At 48.5% G+C, this 15,098-nt stretch overlaps 1 protein-coding gene across 2 annotated transcripts in view; it reads right to left on the bottom strand.

The window, feature by feature from the left end:
- fbxw7 (F-box and WD repeat domain containing 7) overlaps window positions 1-15,098 on the bottom strand; it is a 119,178-nt gene that overhangs the window by 82,307 nt on the left and 21,773 nt on the right. For both annotated transcript variants that reach the window (XM_062517637.1, XM_062517645.1), the window contains exon 2: window positions 13,122-13,192. The gene's annotated coding sequence lies outside the window, so the exon portion shown is untranslated. The remainder of the gene's footprint in view (window positions 1-13,121; window positions 13,193-15,098) is intronic.

Here is a 15,098-nt window from a genome sequence, read left to right as displayed (position 1 = left end):
TCTCATCTTCAAAACAACCTCGCATATGGCTGGAGGCTAATGCTGCTCAAATGAAAGGGCAACATTGATTGTACAAGGGGGATAATTACATCAACAGCACCAAATCTGGCAATTTCATGAGGATAACACTGTCGAACAGACATATTATACTGTGCTGCTGAGCACTCAACACATAATAGTCACAAAAGTATTGCATCTCTGTAAGCAACAAAACCTCCGCTTCCTGCCATAAAGGCAAGTCAAGGACACAATGCATCCTCCTAACACCAATCCCAGGTACAACCACAATGAGCCGAGTTGTTTACGTGTGGTTGGGTAACAGCAGACCAGAGGCTATACAATGGCCTACATAGAGCGGCAAACACAGCACTATTCACACACCACCACAAATTGCCTGGAGACAGCAAGGAACCCCGGCATATTCCAGCTTTCCAGCAAAGCAATATAGCACCGTGCGACGCTATAGAGCCCGATCTGTAAGCAGAGCCACAATTTCACAGAAAAGACACATATAATTATTACTATTGTTATTATCATTACTACTGTATTATTACACAGTGCCATTCAAACATAGCCTGGCAAGCCAAACTATACAGAAATGTATAGTCTGGAGTCGGACCATTCACAGAGCTGAAGCCTGGGGGTGGGATAAACCGGTATCTTTCAAACTACTCTGCACGTAATAGGGTGCGTCTAAATTTCTAGGCTAATTCAAACATGCTATTCCTGTACAAAACAACAATACATTATAATAAATGTGCAGTGAGCAGAATTTAAACACGGCAGCAAGAGACTGTTTTGAGTCAAGGCTATATGTTTAGCCTATTGAATAACTTCATAGAGAAGACAAACCATTTTGTGGAATGATGCATCATATGAAATTCGGGCCTCAAAAACAGTCGCTGGTAGCCCATAAGTATCATCATGCTCTGCCACTCCTTGATGGCAGCATTGTTTGCTTTACATGTGTGCCATTCTGAAACGCCTTTACATTTGGGACCATTATGGCTTGTTTCAATTTGTCTTTCAAAGTCTGCCCTGTTGGTTTAGCGGCCTATTGCATTTCTCACATCGTTTTCAATAGCCACTCCAGGCTACCCACGTTTGTTGGCGTGTTGCTGCAAAACCCACTGAATCATTTTATGCAAGCAAACCACATTCAGAGGCACTCTTTATTGTTGACATGATAATCGCTCAAACCCTCTTGCATTATGACTAGCTGTGTCATGCATGATTCAGTGCCACTAGAGCCATATAGATACATCTACATCGCTCTGAGTGCTACCAACCAAAGGTTCTAGAACAGAGCTAGATAGAATCTAGAATCTTTGCTACCCATGCTCCACTGCGTTCCTCTCTGTCTCTGGTCCTTCGCTGTGCTTTGCGAGGGGGAGTGGCCAGCGCTTAGAGCGCCGAAAGCCAATGTGTGCTTCTTATACTGGTAACATATAATATATTCACCTTTAACATTTCTTATCCAAACAATGTCCAACTTGGCACTGCACTTACTCGATACTTGGCAAGATCGAAATCAATCAGGCAAACGGTTCGACGGATATGCGACACACTATACGGAGACACAGACAGACATTCCTGTAATTTACAGATAGATTATTATACTACTATTATTATTTCAGAGAGGAACAGACAGCAGACAGACAGCGACCGTATGAGGTCTTCCACCAAATGGCAGCACCCCATAAATCATAAATGCCACTATAATAGACTCAGGGAAGAGCAAGGAGAACAGCAAATTCAATAGCAGCCAATAAGTCCTCCATTTAAATTGGTTCAAAGCCATCCACAGAGCGTTCACTCTGCACACTGCGAGTAGCTTTTCCCCCCTCATGTCAGACTGAAGCGTACTTCCTGCCAGTCATAAGGGCCATGTTGGAGTCTCAGATGTCACATTACTGTGATAAGACAAGTGGCCGCGGCCACGGGTGAGAGAAATGGTGCCCACCGCCAGCCAAGTGATGCCCAGCTTTGGCCCACAAGGAGCCAATAAAAGCTGAAGTTAATCTCCATAATTATAATTTCCAGCAGCGGCCATGAGCTACAGTATCGGAGTCAAGTCCTGCTTTAAAAGACTAATCCTATAAATACAAAAGCTAATGCTTCAGCGTGCCCCGGGGTCTACGCTTTAGAGACAGACACTATTAATCGATGACGCTATTAAAAGATTGGGCGCGGGACCATGTCTGCAAACGGGACACACAAGACCTTCAGACATGACCTGGCTTAGGATTCTCTGACTATGCATCAAAACACTGCAGTTCCGACCAGCAGGAAGCCGATCCTCTCCTGGGTTTTCCCTAAACTGCAACATGACTGGCGTTCTGTTGGCTGCAGACATTGTGCATTCTAAATAAATTCAGGAAGTCAGGTCTGGTTTCCAGAAGGGGGGGAATGAAAACGACTCATCGATTGATCTGCATCTCTCTTCCGTTTTTCTATCTAACAATTGCCCTCCCTGTCCTCATCTCCCTAAAAAACATCTAATATCCGGAGATATCTCTAACAGAGATCTCATTTCATGCAATACATCATGCATCATACTCAAGAGTCTGTACTAGCAAGGAAAAACCAACCAACCAACAGAAATCATATCCAAACTACAAACCACCAGATCACTCTATGCAAACTCATCCACCCAAACTCCATCACAGCCCCAGCATTCATTAACACTCCAGGAGGACCCCCAGCTACCTGCCAGTCAACCCAACTCTGTGACAAGTGAAGACAGATACGTGTCCCTGACCCCATTTGCCACCACGCCCAGTGTCCAATCCATCACCGCGGGCAATAAAAGCCCCTTCCCCTGTCCTCCTTCCCGTCAAACAGCGACCGCTCTGGACGCCTAAATGGCTGTGTCTGCTTCCCAGCGCCTCAAAAGAGGAGTCTGTGGTCACCAAGGCAGGCAGCGGGACAGCCATTAAATCACCTGCTTCCATTACAAAATCAATTACTGCAGAGTACTGCTTTAGTCTCAAAGGCCCGCTAATGCCGGAATAACACAGAGCCAGCCGCCGCCGCAAGGTCAGGCCAGAGACTCAAGAGGACACAAAAACCTATTCATGCAGAGACTTTTCTCTCCTCGGAGCGCACCTGCTCTTACCAATCCCACTCGAGGCTATACATCAAACTTTTCACGTGTAACATGCAGGGGTCAAATTGGCAGGTCACTGAGCAACTGTCACTCTATAATCTTGATACTTCACAGTTTAGTGTAGTCGGTGTATTCACTACATAACAAGACACCCTCTAACAATCCCGCAAAAGACCCTGCTACATCAGATGCCTTCCATGCAAGAGATGGCGACAGACCCCAGGGCAGTCCTGTGTGGTTCCCCAGGGCACAGGGTTACCTTAGAGGGGCAGCCGCTGGCCAGCCGCTGCAGGTGCTCAGAGGTGTGGCTGCAGGAGAGCAGGTCGGAGCAGCAGGCCGAGCGGCCCAGCCTCTTCATCAGAGACGAGATGAAGCTGCAGCCACAGCCACACATTGACTTGCTCATCAGGAAAGAGACAAGCTGGAAAAAGTGCCCCGGAACAAGGGAGGGCTGAGAACGAGCAGCGGAAATCACCAAGAAGAGAAGTAAGCGCTCAAAGTGTCACGCTCCCGGGGACGCGTACTGGCGTGGCTTCTTCCTGCGCGTTCCGCAGACTTCCTGTAGCGTCCAAAGTTAGGGGATCCTCCAGACACCTGATGCCTCCCCGCGCCCCCTCATGCAGGATGCCCAGCCTGGTCCTGTCTGCAGCTGCACCCGCGCCCGCTCTCTCTCTCTCTCTCTCTCCTCTGGAGTGGATACACTGCGCTCGTCCTGAGCAGTCCGGGAGCACGCTGTGCTGCGAGCAGACAGCCACCCTCCCCCTTCCTGCTCACCTCCCTCCTCCACCTCTGCTTTCAGTGACTGCTGTTACGGATGCTCTCTCTCTCTCTCCGTTCCCTGTGATTCACTTCCTCTCTTCCTCTCTTCCCTCTCCCTCCCTCTGCTCCATCTCTCGGCAGCAACAGGGGCACGGAGCGCTGTTCTCACGCCTCCTCTCCAAGCTCCTCCCCGTGGCCTGATGGCAGCGCTCCACGGCCGGCTGATGTGAGCCTCGCCGGAGCGCCGCCGCTGCCCGCTGCTCACCACCCGTAACACTCCATGGACACGTCTCCCTTAATCTACTTCACAGACACACAACACACACTCCTTTAAAAAGAAAAAAAAAAAAAGCCTGCCACTGGCAATCCAGCATCCATCTCTGGCTCATCCTCAACTGCACACACAGGGACCCACCCACACACACACACACAGGTCTGTTTTCCTCACTACATCAGTTTGACAGCAGAGGTCCACAGCTCGACAGGTACAAATTCATACTGCTGACGACGTAGCCTCGGGAATGACAGCCAGTCAGGGGTGCTGCATGGGTGTGTGCGGAGGGCTGATGAGGGAACGACAGCATTTATTAACCCACACTGCCAATTTGAGTGGACCATCAATTTATATACAATAAGATGAAAATCAAAACATGCCACCGTTAAACTGCTTTAGCACAGTCTACTGTATTGTCACCACAGACGGATTTTCACTCTGCTTAAAGACAGTTCCAACATACAATCCATTAAATCGTTGTTGGGAGTTTGTCAAATTGTCCACACTAGCAATAAAAACCCTCAAAACCGACCGCAAGAGCGCTAGTCCATTGGCACAGACACCGTGAGAGATGATCCAGAAGCCGTCTGATGAAAAGGAGGCTCTCAGTAGCTGTTCCAAAGCAGTTCAGTCGCGCCTCTGTGTGCCTTATCGCTAGTGCTTCAACTGATTAGCTGCTGATAGAACCCCAAGTACTGGCAGCCAGACACGGTGCCAGTCGGCATGCATGTCAAAATCAGCATGTCGATGAGAGCTGATGAAGAGGAGCGAGGCTGAGTTCAGGCCGCTCTGGCGAGAGGGGAGAGGGGAGATGAGGACAGGCCTCGCAACACAGACCTATCCACACTGGAGGAACACGGCTATGGTACACTTCAGACAGTTTCTAGCGGCAAGTGGACTTTTATATAGTTAAGTGGGGATACAGGAACTTGGGGGGGGTTTGAAAAACTCCTGAGATTACAATCTACACTCCATTACCGAAACAGGATGAGATGTTCTGCAGGGTCTATCCACACACACACACACACACACACACACACACACACACACACACTCCCTGCTCAGTATTCATCTGGTCAGGTACACTCAGCCAAGCGTCACGCACAGACAGGCTGGAAATCGACTGCAGTTAGTGTGAGTGGATGAGAGGGAGAGGGGAGAGGGGAGAGGCCAAGCCTCAGCAGGCAAGGTAAGGCAATTTACCCAAACACTGACCTCTACTGAGGAAAACCCCACAGATAGGCCAGAGACTGGAAGAGACGTACAGAGAAGAGACTTTCTGTCTGCCAACTCATCAGCATTCTGTCCGAGGAGAGGGAGACGGAGTGAGCAGCAGAGAGAAAGAGACGGAGAGGGGAGAGAATGGTGGACGGGTGTGAAATGGACCATGGGGGAAAAAAAGTTAGCCTGTTGGAAGAGTGGTGCAAGCGACCGATACTCCACTAAACAGAAACGACAACTTTGCATGGTCATTTAATAAGCTGGAATTCTATTTCGAACCCCTTTCATTTCAAACAGAAGTGGAGCTCCCGCGCCCAAACCAGAAGAGACAGAACATCAACTGGAAGCAAATTGGGTGAGCTAGCTTTTGAAATGCTATAAGAAACACTTTACCAAGCCCTCCTGACAGAGGTTCTAGAGAACAACTGAGAAAAAAAAAAAACAGTGCAGGATATTAAAAAACGTGTACACTTAACCCACTGCCCTAGAAAGCAGCACTGTGTTTTTGGAGATCAGGCCTGCAGGGAGCATGGAGAAGTGAAGGAAATGACACGCGTGTTGACTCAGAGCAAAGCAGAGAGAAAGTGTTACGCTGGAGATCCTAGGCAACCAGCGGAGCCAAATCCTTCCTTATCCAGAAATCACAGATCAGCGCAGCAGAGGGAGCGTGGGGAGCTCAGGCTCCGGGGCACGGTGCCATATCACACAGCGATTCAGATCAGAGATGCTCCAGTCCACACTCTCTTCCCTTTTCATCTACTTGTCGTAAAGGAGACAGAAGACAATAGAGTGTGTAAAGCAGGACTAATGATGCTCAGGCCTTTGTTCTCTAATCTAGGGCCCCAATTACAGATGTCCAGATAACAGGTGTCATAAAGAGACGACGGACCCTGGTGGCATGGACCAGAGGTTGTTAAGATAAATGCAAAATGCTGACAGAAAAGATGTACAGAAGTCTCTCTTTGGTGCTATAGGCTAAGCAACAAACCAGCATCCAACTCCAAGAAGCTTAAATATTTCCTTCCAGCACAGTCAAATTTGAAAAAGGCAATTTTCTCTCAATCAGACGGCAACCTACAAGAGTTCTGAGCAACTGAATGTCACCCTCCTTTTGAGGTTTTGTGAGAGAGTTGCAGAATCAAAAGTGACTGAAGTGTCACCCAGTTGTCAAAACATAACGAGGTGTAAAGAGGCTGTGAATTCCAGTGTGGCTCTCACAGCTTGAGTTTTGTAATTTGCATAGCAAACAACTGAAACGTTCACCTTCAACTAAGGGTCTGTCCGAAACGGAAGGCAGCTGCCAGCTGCCTCCATTTATTTTTTTTTTTGCCGTCATCATCGTTCTTTAAGGATAAATGTCAAAATTCTGAAATACAAAGGGTCTTAGAAGGCAGAATTTTATACAAATATTCAGTGCACCATTGCAATCGTCAAAATAGAAGACAATCCTGCCTTCTGACATTTGTTGTAATGGGAACATGTGGTTTTCGTAAGATATTTAAACTTATGAAACTAACTATATGTTACATTTATATAGCATCTTTCACAAAGCCAAGGTCACTTTTCACAAAGCATCAAAGCTCCACTATGAGGGCAGAAATACATCATCAGATCTACACAAACCAGATAAAGGCTCAGGTACTCTCCAGGGGTAGATGCTGAACACACAGTCATGCCTTATGATTGCATATTTTTCTGACTCGAAGGCACACACTCAGAATGGAATTAGATGGATTAGAGCATTCTAGACTAGCACTGCCTTCCTGCAGAGGTAATGAGAGCCTGGGTGAAAGGACGGTGCATTCATTATTTATGAATGATGCTTTTCAGCGTCAACCCAGCTCCCAACTCCACAATCGACCCAGAGCCATAAAAAGGCTCAGTGTAGAAATGTGCATTATCCCACCACAGACAGAAAATGTGCGTGGGCTGGCCTGATAACCAGGAGAAGGGGAAGATGAGAAGAAGAAGACCAAAAGAGCCCAGGTCAAAGGGGTCAATGAGGTCAAGGAGCATCAATGTATATAATATTTCCTTGCAGGGAGTCCAGTGCATTTCCTTTCAAAGTGTAGGCATACAGAACACATTCTTGGACAATGAACAGCAATGATAAAAGCAAGTTAGCAAGCCAACTGATCAATTTTGCCTTCAGACAAAAAAAGGTGCTCTGCACAAAACGTTGGTAGTTAATAAACAGTCCATGCATCCATCAGCGGTCAGTTATGACGGATTCAAAATCTCCTTCACATAGACCATAATCTGAATGAAGTTGACGATACAACATGCATTCCTTTAGTAGGCCCCATCGTGTAGTTAAACAAGGGCAGATTGTTAACAGATTCACAGGAATCTTGAAAAGGTTTCGGCCCTCACTTAATTAACCCAGCATGGTTCTACAATGATAACAACGTTTCAAGTGACCATCTAAAATGGGCAGCAGGTATATTCAGGATGTGGGGCAAGATTCTTGCTTTAATCAATACAAGCTAGTGTTTGCACTTTTTCTGCACTTCTGAACAGTGCTACAGGTTATACTAACGGGTCAAACATACAAGTCATAAAAACGTGCCGAGAGGGTAAAACTAAGGAGACCCGTCTCTCGTTTCCAGGCACCTCCTCAGTTCAACAGAGAGTACATTTGTGCATTCCAAGAAGTGCGGAGAGGAAACAACCAGAAAAGGTGGCAGCTTCCCAAACTCAGCCCATTGTTACACCCCGAGCCTCGTATCACACAGCGGCCATTGTTGCGTTCCAGGCATGGGCCGAGTTATCACTGCGCTGTGATCCGGCTCGCGTGAGCTCCAACATACCGCGTACGCTCATCACTCTACTGGAGCTGAGGAAGGAGCGCAGCTGGGGAAATCTGCCTCCTGTGAGATAATGAAGCTTTTTCTCATTCTTTCATCTGCCTGCAAGACTGCACCCCCCCCTGCACTGGGATGATTGTGACAAAAAGTACGTCATGTAACACCGTTGGAATTCTAAACAAGAGAAATGACACGGGCAATGTTGTTTTTTCCAAACGAAGACAACTCCACTAAGAGAGCTCGTCCTAACCACAACAAACGGCGGTGAGATCAGGGGTCGGCGCTCGGCACCGTCCAGCTGCACGGTAATACACTCGCGCTGCCAGCGTTTTATGAATGGAGGACTTGAGAAAGGGTCAGACTGAGAGAGAGGCTGGCGTGGTCAGAGGCCTCTTACCAAAGCCATATGGAGCTGGGAGTAGAATGGGTTCATTAGCCTTGGCTCCCTCTTTAGCCAGACAGAGAACTCCCTCACAAGACTGGCAGAGTAGGAAGAAAACTCCCCCCTCCTGAGGCTCCAGCAGCGCAGCTCTGAGGAGCAGAGTGCACATCTGTAAGGCATGACGCTCTCACACCACTGGGGAACAGAGGGGCCTGAAACCAAGCTACGTTTCAAAAAGTTTTGAGACCTGACCTCAGAGCAGTGATTCAACTCTATGTACCAAGTACCAAATGTACCAAGCAGACAGCTGGCTGGGAAACTGCTGAACCACAGACAAAGTGAAATCCTAATTCAGTCAGTGTTCAATTACTCGCATCATTCACTACAATGGATGTGGGTGTAAACTCCCTGAGAATCGTTAGATCTTGCCACCACCAATTAACAAAGATAAAAGGGAAATTATTTTGCAGATCATTATTCAGCTTTATGAAATATTTATCTTCCCAATCTCATTCCATGCATCCACTAGCTGGTAAAGTCTCTCTCTCTCTCTCTCACACACACACACACCTCAGAGCAGCCACTGATGCTCCAAAGCAGGACTTGCACTTCAGAAAACAGCATCACATTTAGGTCAGTAGACCGGCATTTTGCAAGACCAAAGCAAATGTTTAAGGGCACCATAAATTAGAGACTTGCAGCCAGATTCAAACACAAGTATGTTATGAGTAAAGGTACAGCTCTCTGCCTTCACTGATCAACATTCTGGGACATCAGTTCTCAGCAATCCAGAGCCCCCTCTAGTGGTCACGGAGAGGAGGTCAATATAGTGCGTTTGAGGAACATCCCTCACGTTCTAGGCCATTAGGTTTGGCATAATGGCAAAACGGCAAACTGAAGTGTGTGGAAAAATGCATCTATTTGAAGAAAACAACGCTGCCAGTGGTACATTTTAAAAACAAGTGCAAAAAAGTGATTCTATGTGCTGTGCCCAGAATGGTACGAGAGAGGCCTGTGTCCTGGTGACATACAACATTAACAGTCACTCCACAGCGAAAAACAGGGTGGGATTGGAACCACTGTACTGGCCACTTCCTGTTTTTTAAGAGACTGCTTCCGAAGCATGAATGAACAGACTCGGAAAAACACCAGCACTCACTTTCATTCAATGGGTGAGAAGACCACCACACCCTTTTCACACTCGCACACACCACGTACGACAAAACAGCGGAGCAGATAACTCCAAACAGGAGGTGCAGATAGGGGGAGCAGGAAGAAGTTTGAATAGCAAGAGCGAGAGAGAGAACTAGGGAGGAACAGAGAAAGAGAACGAGAGAGAGAGAGAGAGATGGAGAGAGAGATAGAGAGGGAGGAAGCACATGAAAGGGTATGAATGAGAGGGCGTCTAGTTGAATGCTTCCAGCAGTGCATTTGACACCAGGCTAGAACACAGAAGGGTGGTGGCCTTTTAGATGTGTGCTGCTGGCACATGGGCTGCTGGGGTAGGAGACAGCACAGCGCAAACAGATGCCAAATCCACAATCTCCCCAATACAGCATCTTGCACCACATTACATCACGTTCACTCTGATATACTCCTTATGTCTCACAAACACACGCACGCACGCACACAGGCCTCGTGTGGTGGAAGACAAGCTAATTAAAATGAGTATATCCACAGACCACAGAGGAAGAAAGAAAAGGCAAACATGTGATCAGTCACAAAGAGAGGAGAAAATGTGGGAGGAAGCAGCGAGGGAGAGGGAGAGCAAGACAAAAGGGCTGAGACAGTGGGCAGGCAGCAGGAGCGTTGATAAGGGAGACTCAAAGCAATGTGCACAGACACCTCCGCTGGAGCTTAGGGGGGGGGACGCAGAAGCCCTCCCCCGGCTAAGGGCTCCGCCAGGGGCGGCCGTGGAGCCCACTCAATCGGGCCTCATCTCCCATATGTGGTCAGTCACTTGCGTAGGAAAGGCAGAATCAGAGGCAGATGCAGTGAAATACCAAAACGTGCAACAGTTTGATAAGTCCGACTGCTGTTATCATTTCGACAGGCAGGGTATGACCATAAGCAAGGGGAGTTCATATAGCACACTGTATAGCATATTTCATGCAAGCATCAGGCATTTAAGATTAAAGAAAACAATTATGGCTTGAGTAATGGGGGGGCCTCCACCCCAGTAGAGCAGTCTTGCAACACCCCATCTATTTAGAGGCTTATTAAAACAAGCTAGCTATCAACCAACAGACTTGGCTTCCAAAAAAACGCAGCAGATTATAGAACTGAAGAACACCTACAAAAACAAGTATTGTATCATTTAGTATTGCTTGAAATAAGAATATATCGTTTTGTAGAACCATACTGCTTTATCGGAGTCTGTGCGTATGAATGTGAAGAGCAGCACAGGCTTCTGGGGCTGCTGCGGCTCCTCTGGGAAGAGCAGGCTCTGGCTCTGGCTCTGGCTCTGTGGTCAACATGAAAAACAGCCAGAGGCAGCCACGCTCCCGCATCAGCACACAGCACACACAGACCACACTGGAGAGTATGGATCTTCACGCACGCACACAGAAATGCAGACCAAAAGACAGGAGCACACGAGCACGTAGATCACACAATCAGATCTCTCATTCTCTCCTAAACCAACACGCTCTGCATACGCAGCACAGCACAGCCGGCCAAAGGCATAAAGCACGATTCATCATCCAGACAGATACAGCACATTAAAAAGCTAGACTGGCCTTGCACAAGTAGGCTACAATCCCTTTCTCACACACACAGACACACAATATTAAGATTTACCCCCCCCCCCCCCACACACACACACCTTCTCTTCCTTGCACACACTCAAATAATAAATGAACGGTGATCACCAGCTCCATGCTCGCCTTCCCCCACGCTCAGGGACGGATGAGTTGCTCTGGCTGCTCTCCTCCCTCTCCTCCCTCTCCTCCCTCTCCTCCCTCGCTCATGCCCAATTAGCCGAGCCTCTTTCCCAGCCGGCGCATTTCAGACGGACCTGTTAAGCTCATGCACATCTGTCCTTGCCAGAGTCTTGAAGGAGGCACGCTGTGCGCTCCCATCACTGGACATTCGGCCTTTTGTATTATTCATATACGGAGTTCATATGGGGGGGGGGGCCTCTCGCTGGACGGAGCAGCGAGTCCCTTCATCATGCAAGCAATATAAACAGGGGAGCCTGACTGATCGGAGGGCATCCCTTTAAAAATTAATCAATGGCGAAGAAGCCACCTCCACACCAGATCACTTTAATTCACAAAAGCGTGGCGGCATGAATTATTCAGGGAGCAGAGCTGCCGTCTGTGCGCACAGAGAATTCCCCAAAGCGCATGGCTGATGCGCACGCACACACACACACACACACGTATGTCATACTACAGATATGCCCATAGCACCTACCCCCTCTCTCTACCCCTCTTGTTCACACACACAGAGCACGCAGAATCTGTTCCTCATGAGTGAAACAGAGCTTAGGTTCAGACAAAGGTAGAGTGGGAATAACAGGAGCTTGTCCTCCGCTTAGCACCACACTCGATCTCACTCATAAACACACACAGGATTGTGAGCATGTTCACCCCAATACACTGTATGTGTTCAGTCTCCTAAATATTTCAGATGAAATCCACAGCAACAACACTCTGGAGGTAGAACTGTGCCGACAGAGACAATCCAGTTGGCTCAGCCACCCTCGCAGACAAACACCACATTCACTTCATTACAGTCTTAATCCAGCAGGAGAGGGCAGTGGATCCACCACGCGCACACACACACACACACACACACACACACACACACACACACACACACACACACACACACACACACACACACACACACACACACACACACACACACACACACACACACACACACACACACACACACACACACACACACACACACACACACACACACACACACACACACACACCTGACCTGAAGCTGGTGGGGGAGAGAGACAGACCAGGAAATGTGAACAGTCACTTCCTGGCCTTTAAACCCAGAGCTAGAATCAGAATCAGAGCTACACCTCACAGGTATCGCTGCCTTGTTCTGCTCAGCCTCCACTTGTCCCCTAAACAGCGCTTCAGGCCCCTGGCTTTCACAGCAGGGGTTTTATAGCAGCTCTGCGGAGGGGAGAAGACTGAGCCTCTCACAAATACATACCGGTGTAAGAATTGTGGCTTTTACAAACCCAGAAAGAAGGGAGGGGAGAAAGGAGTCGTTCCTGTCTCACAACACACAATGGGATGGTCATGTCCGACAGCATGCACTTGTTTACCCCTGTGTGCTGCAAATGCCCCCGGCACATAAACTGCAAAGCTATTTCCAGCCCGCCACAATAGGTGGGGTGGGATGGGGGGGGCACCAGTGAATGGGCTGGTGATAAATCTCCTAATTAAAAGGGGAAAGCTTAATTGAGCATCAGCACCGCCCCAACAAGCCCAACGGTTGGGAATAAGGGGGCCCTAATCACCAGGCCCTCATCTGTCTGGTGGTGTGGTGTGGTGTGGATGGAGTAAAGAAAAGGGGAGCGGGTGGAGTACTCACGAGTCTATCGGACCCCTCAGGGCGCTGCTGCTCCTCCACTGGTGAATTCCACGGCGGTTGCAGTCTGGGCGCTGGGGAAGAGACAGGGAGTGGAGAGGAGAGAGAGGGAGAGGGAGAGGGAGAGGGAGAGGGAGGGAGGGGGGAAATAGAGAGGGAGAGAGAGAGAGAGAGAGGGAGGGAGAGAGAGACTGTTAGTGCATGTGCCAGACAATCGTGAGAGGTCATTGGAGAGCAAACATGCCAAGGGGCCATCTGGAGGAGGAGATGTGCTAAGACAGAGATGCGTGTGAATGGAATGTGTGTGTGTGTATGCCCGTGTGTGTGTAAGTAAGTGAGTTCCAGTGATTGGGAGAGCAACAGTGTTGGAGAGAGGAGACGTTATGAGAGCAGCTGAGTGGGCTGGGGGCACTGAGCACATGTTGCATGCGCACGCAAACACAACACACTGATCAGAATTTCACTCGTTCTTTTCCCCCCATTCCTCCAACTTCAAGTAATTTCATCACCTTCGCTCCCAGCTCACTGGGTCCCCTGGGTCTCTGCGTTCTCTTTCGCAGAGACCACCAGGACATGCAGGCAGACATTTACGCACAGCGCACACACACACACACACACACACACACACACACTCTCTCTCTCTGTCTCGGTCGGTCTCTTTCACTCACACACATACACACACACACTTTGGGCTGGTAATTACGGGAGCCTGAGGCACTTCCTCTCTTCACACACACTCAATGTGATCATTCCGCCGTCTCAGTTCTCTTCCGCCTCTGATGCTTCAACTGAGCCCAAACAGATGATAACCATCACAGCGCTGTCAAAACAGCCGCAGCCAACCAGCCCCACATGCTGGCCAGAGACAACATGTGGCCCATTAGTTTTAAATTGAACTGTTTTTGAGAACATCCGTTCTAGCATTCCCAGATAGCGGATGCCTACCAATCCTAGGCACTGTGCACACCATCAGGCAGCTAGTATAATGAATATCTACAGTCCAAACAGGCATAAGATTCACAGAGAGCTGTGACTGTTAAATATATGTTCTTACGTGCCATTACCAAGACCTATTACAACCATCACCACCACGACTACATTCTGTGTGAGGCCATGAATCACTACTCATGATATGAACAGGCCAGGAAGCCAGCAGCGTCAGATGTGACAATTAGCACATACGGCAATGTGACAAAATACCTCATGCAGGATAATGAGTTGACTGCAGCAGACTGACTCCTCACCGTTGGGAGCACCACTAATTAGGCTGGGGATGTACTCGCCTCCTGATCAAGCGTTCCAACTGGCTGCATTGTGAATGAAACCTTGACTCGAGCACCATGCATGTTACAGACCCCCAAGGCGTAAATAAAGCCAGACGTACACACTCATGTATGGTCACGTACTGCGCCTAAACTACCACTCTACTGAATCTCACAATATAGGCTGCATTCGTTTTTGAGGGCATACAAATCTGGACAAAAGATATGAGTGTTGTTAAAAGCAAGTACAGTATATCCCCGGCCGTTGCAGACTAGTCTGAAAACGGGCTTGTGTAGTCACGGTAACAGATCAATGAGCCTTCTAGTCTTCTTCCTTTCCAGTGTCTGGTTCACATCGTAAACACTGGTGGGATTTCCTATCCACAAACAGGTCCAAGAAATGGATGTGCCAGCGGTTTATGAGCACTTTGGCAATCCTCGCCGTGCCGTGCCAGCCCAGCCCCAGCGAGAGAATAACCTGCACCAGCAGCGAGAGCAGACTTGGGTTCTGTCTCTCCTCTCCCGAGTGATGCAACTCAAGCCTGATGTGTCTGAGCTTTTGGAGCGGAGATATCGAGTACACCACACCACAACACACCACCTCCTATAATGTGCAGCATGCAGCCTCAATTCAGCCTGGGGGTCAGCAAAAGGTTTAGTCTGCCAGCCAAGACAGCTTCGGGAAAAACAGTGCTCCCTGACACGCACTTTGATGGAC

This window comes from Sardina pilchardus, chromosome 2 (genome assembly GCF_963854185.1).
Source record: "Sardina pilchardus chromosome 2, fSarPil1.1, whole genome shotgun sequence".
In the NCBI taxonomy this organism is placed as follows: Eukaryota; Metazoa; Chordata; class Actinopteri; order Clupeiformes; family Clupeidae; genus Sardina; species Sardina pilchardus.
The sequence above is the reverse complement of the archived record's forward strand: the minus strand, read 5'-3'. Positions and strand labels throughout refer to the sequence as shown.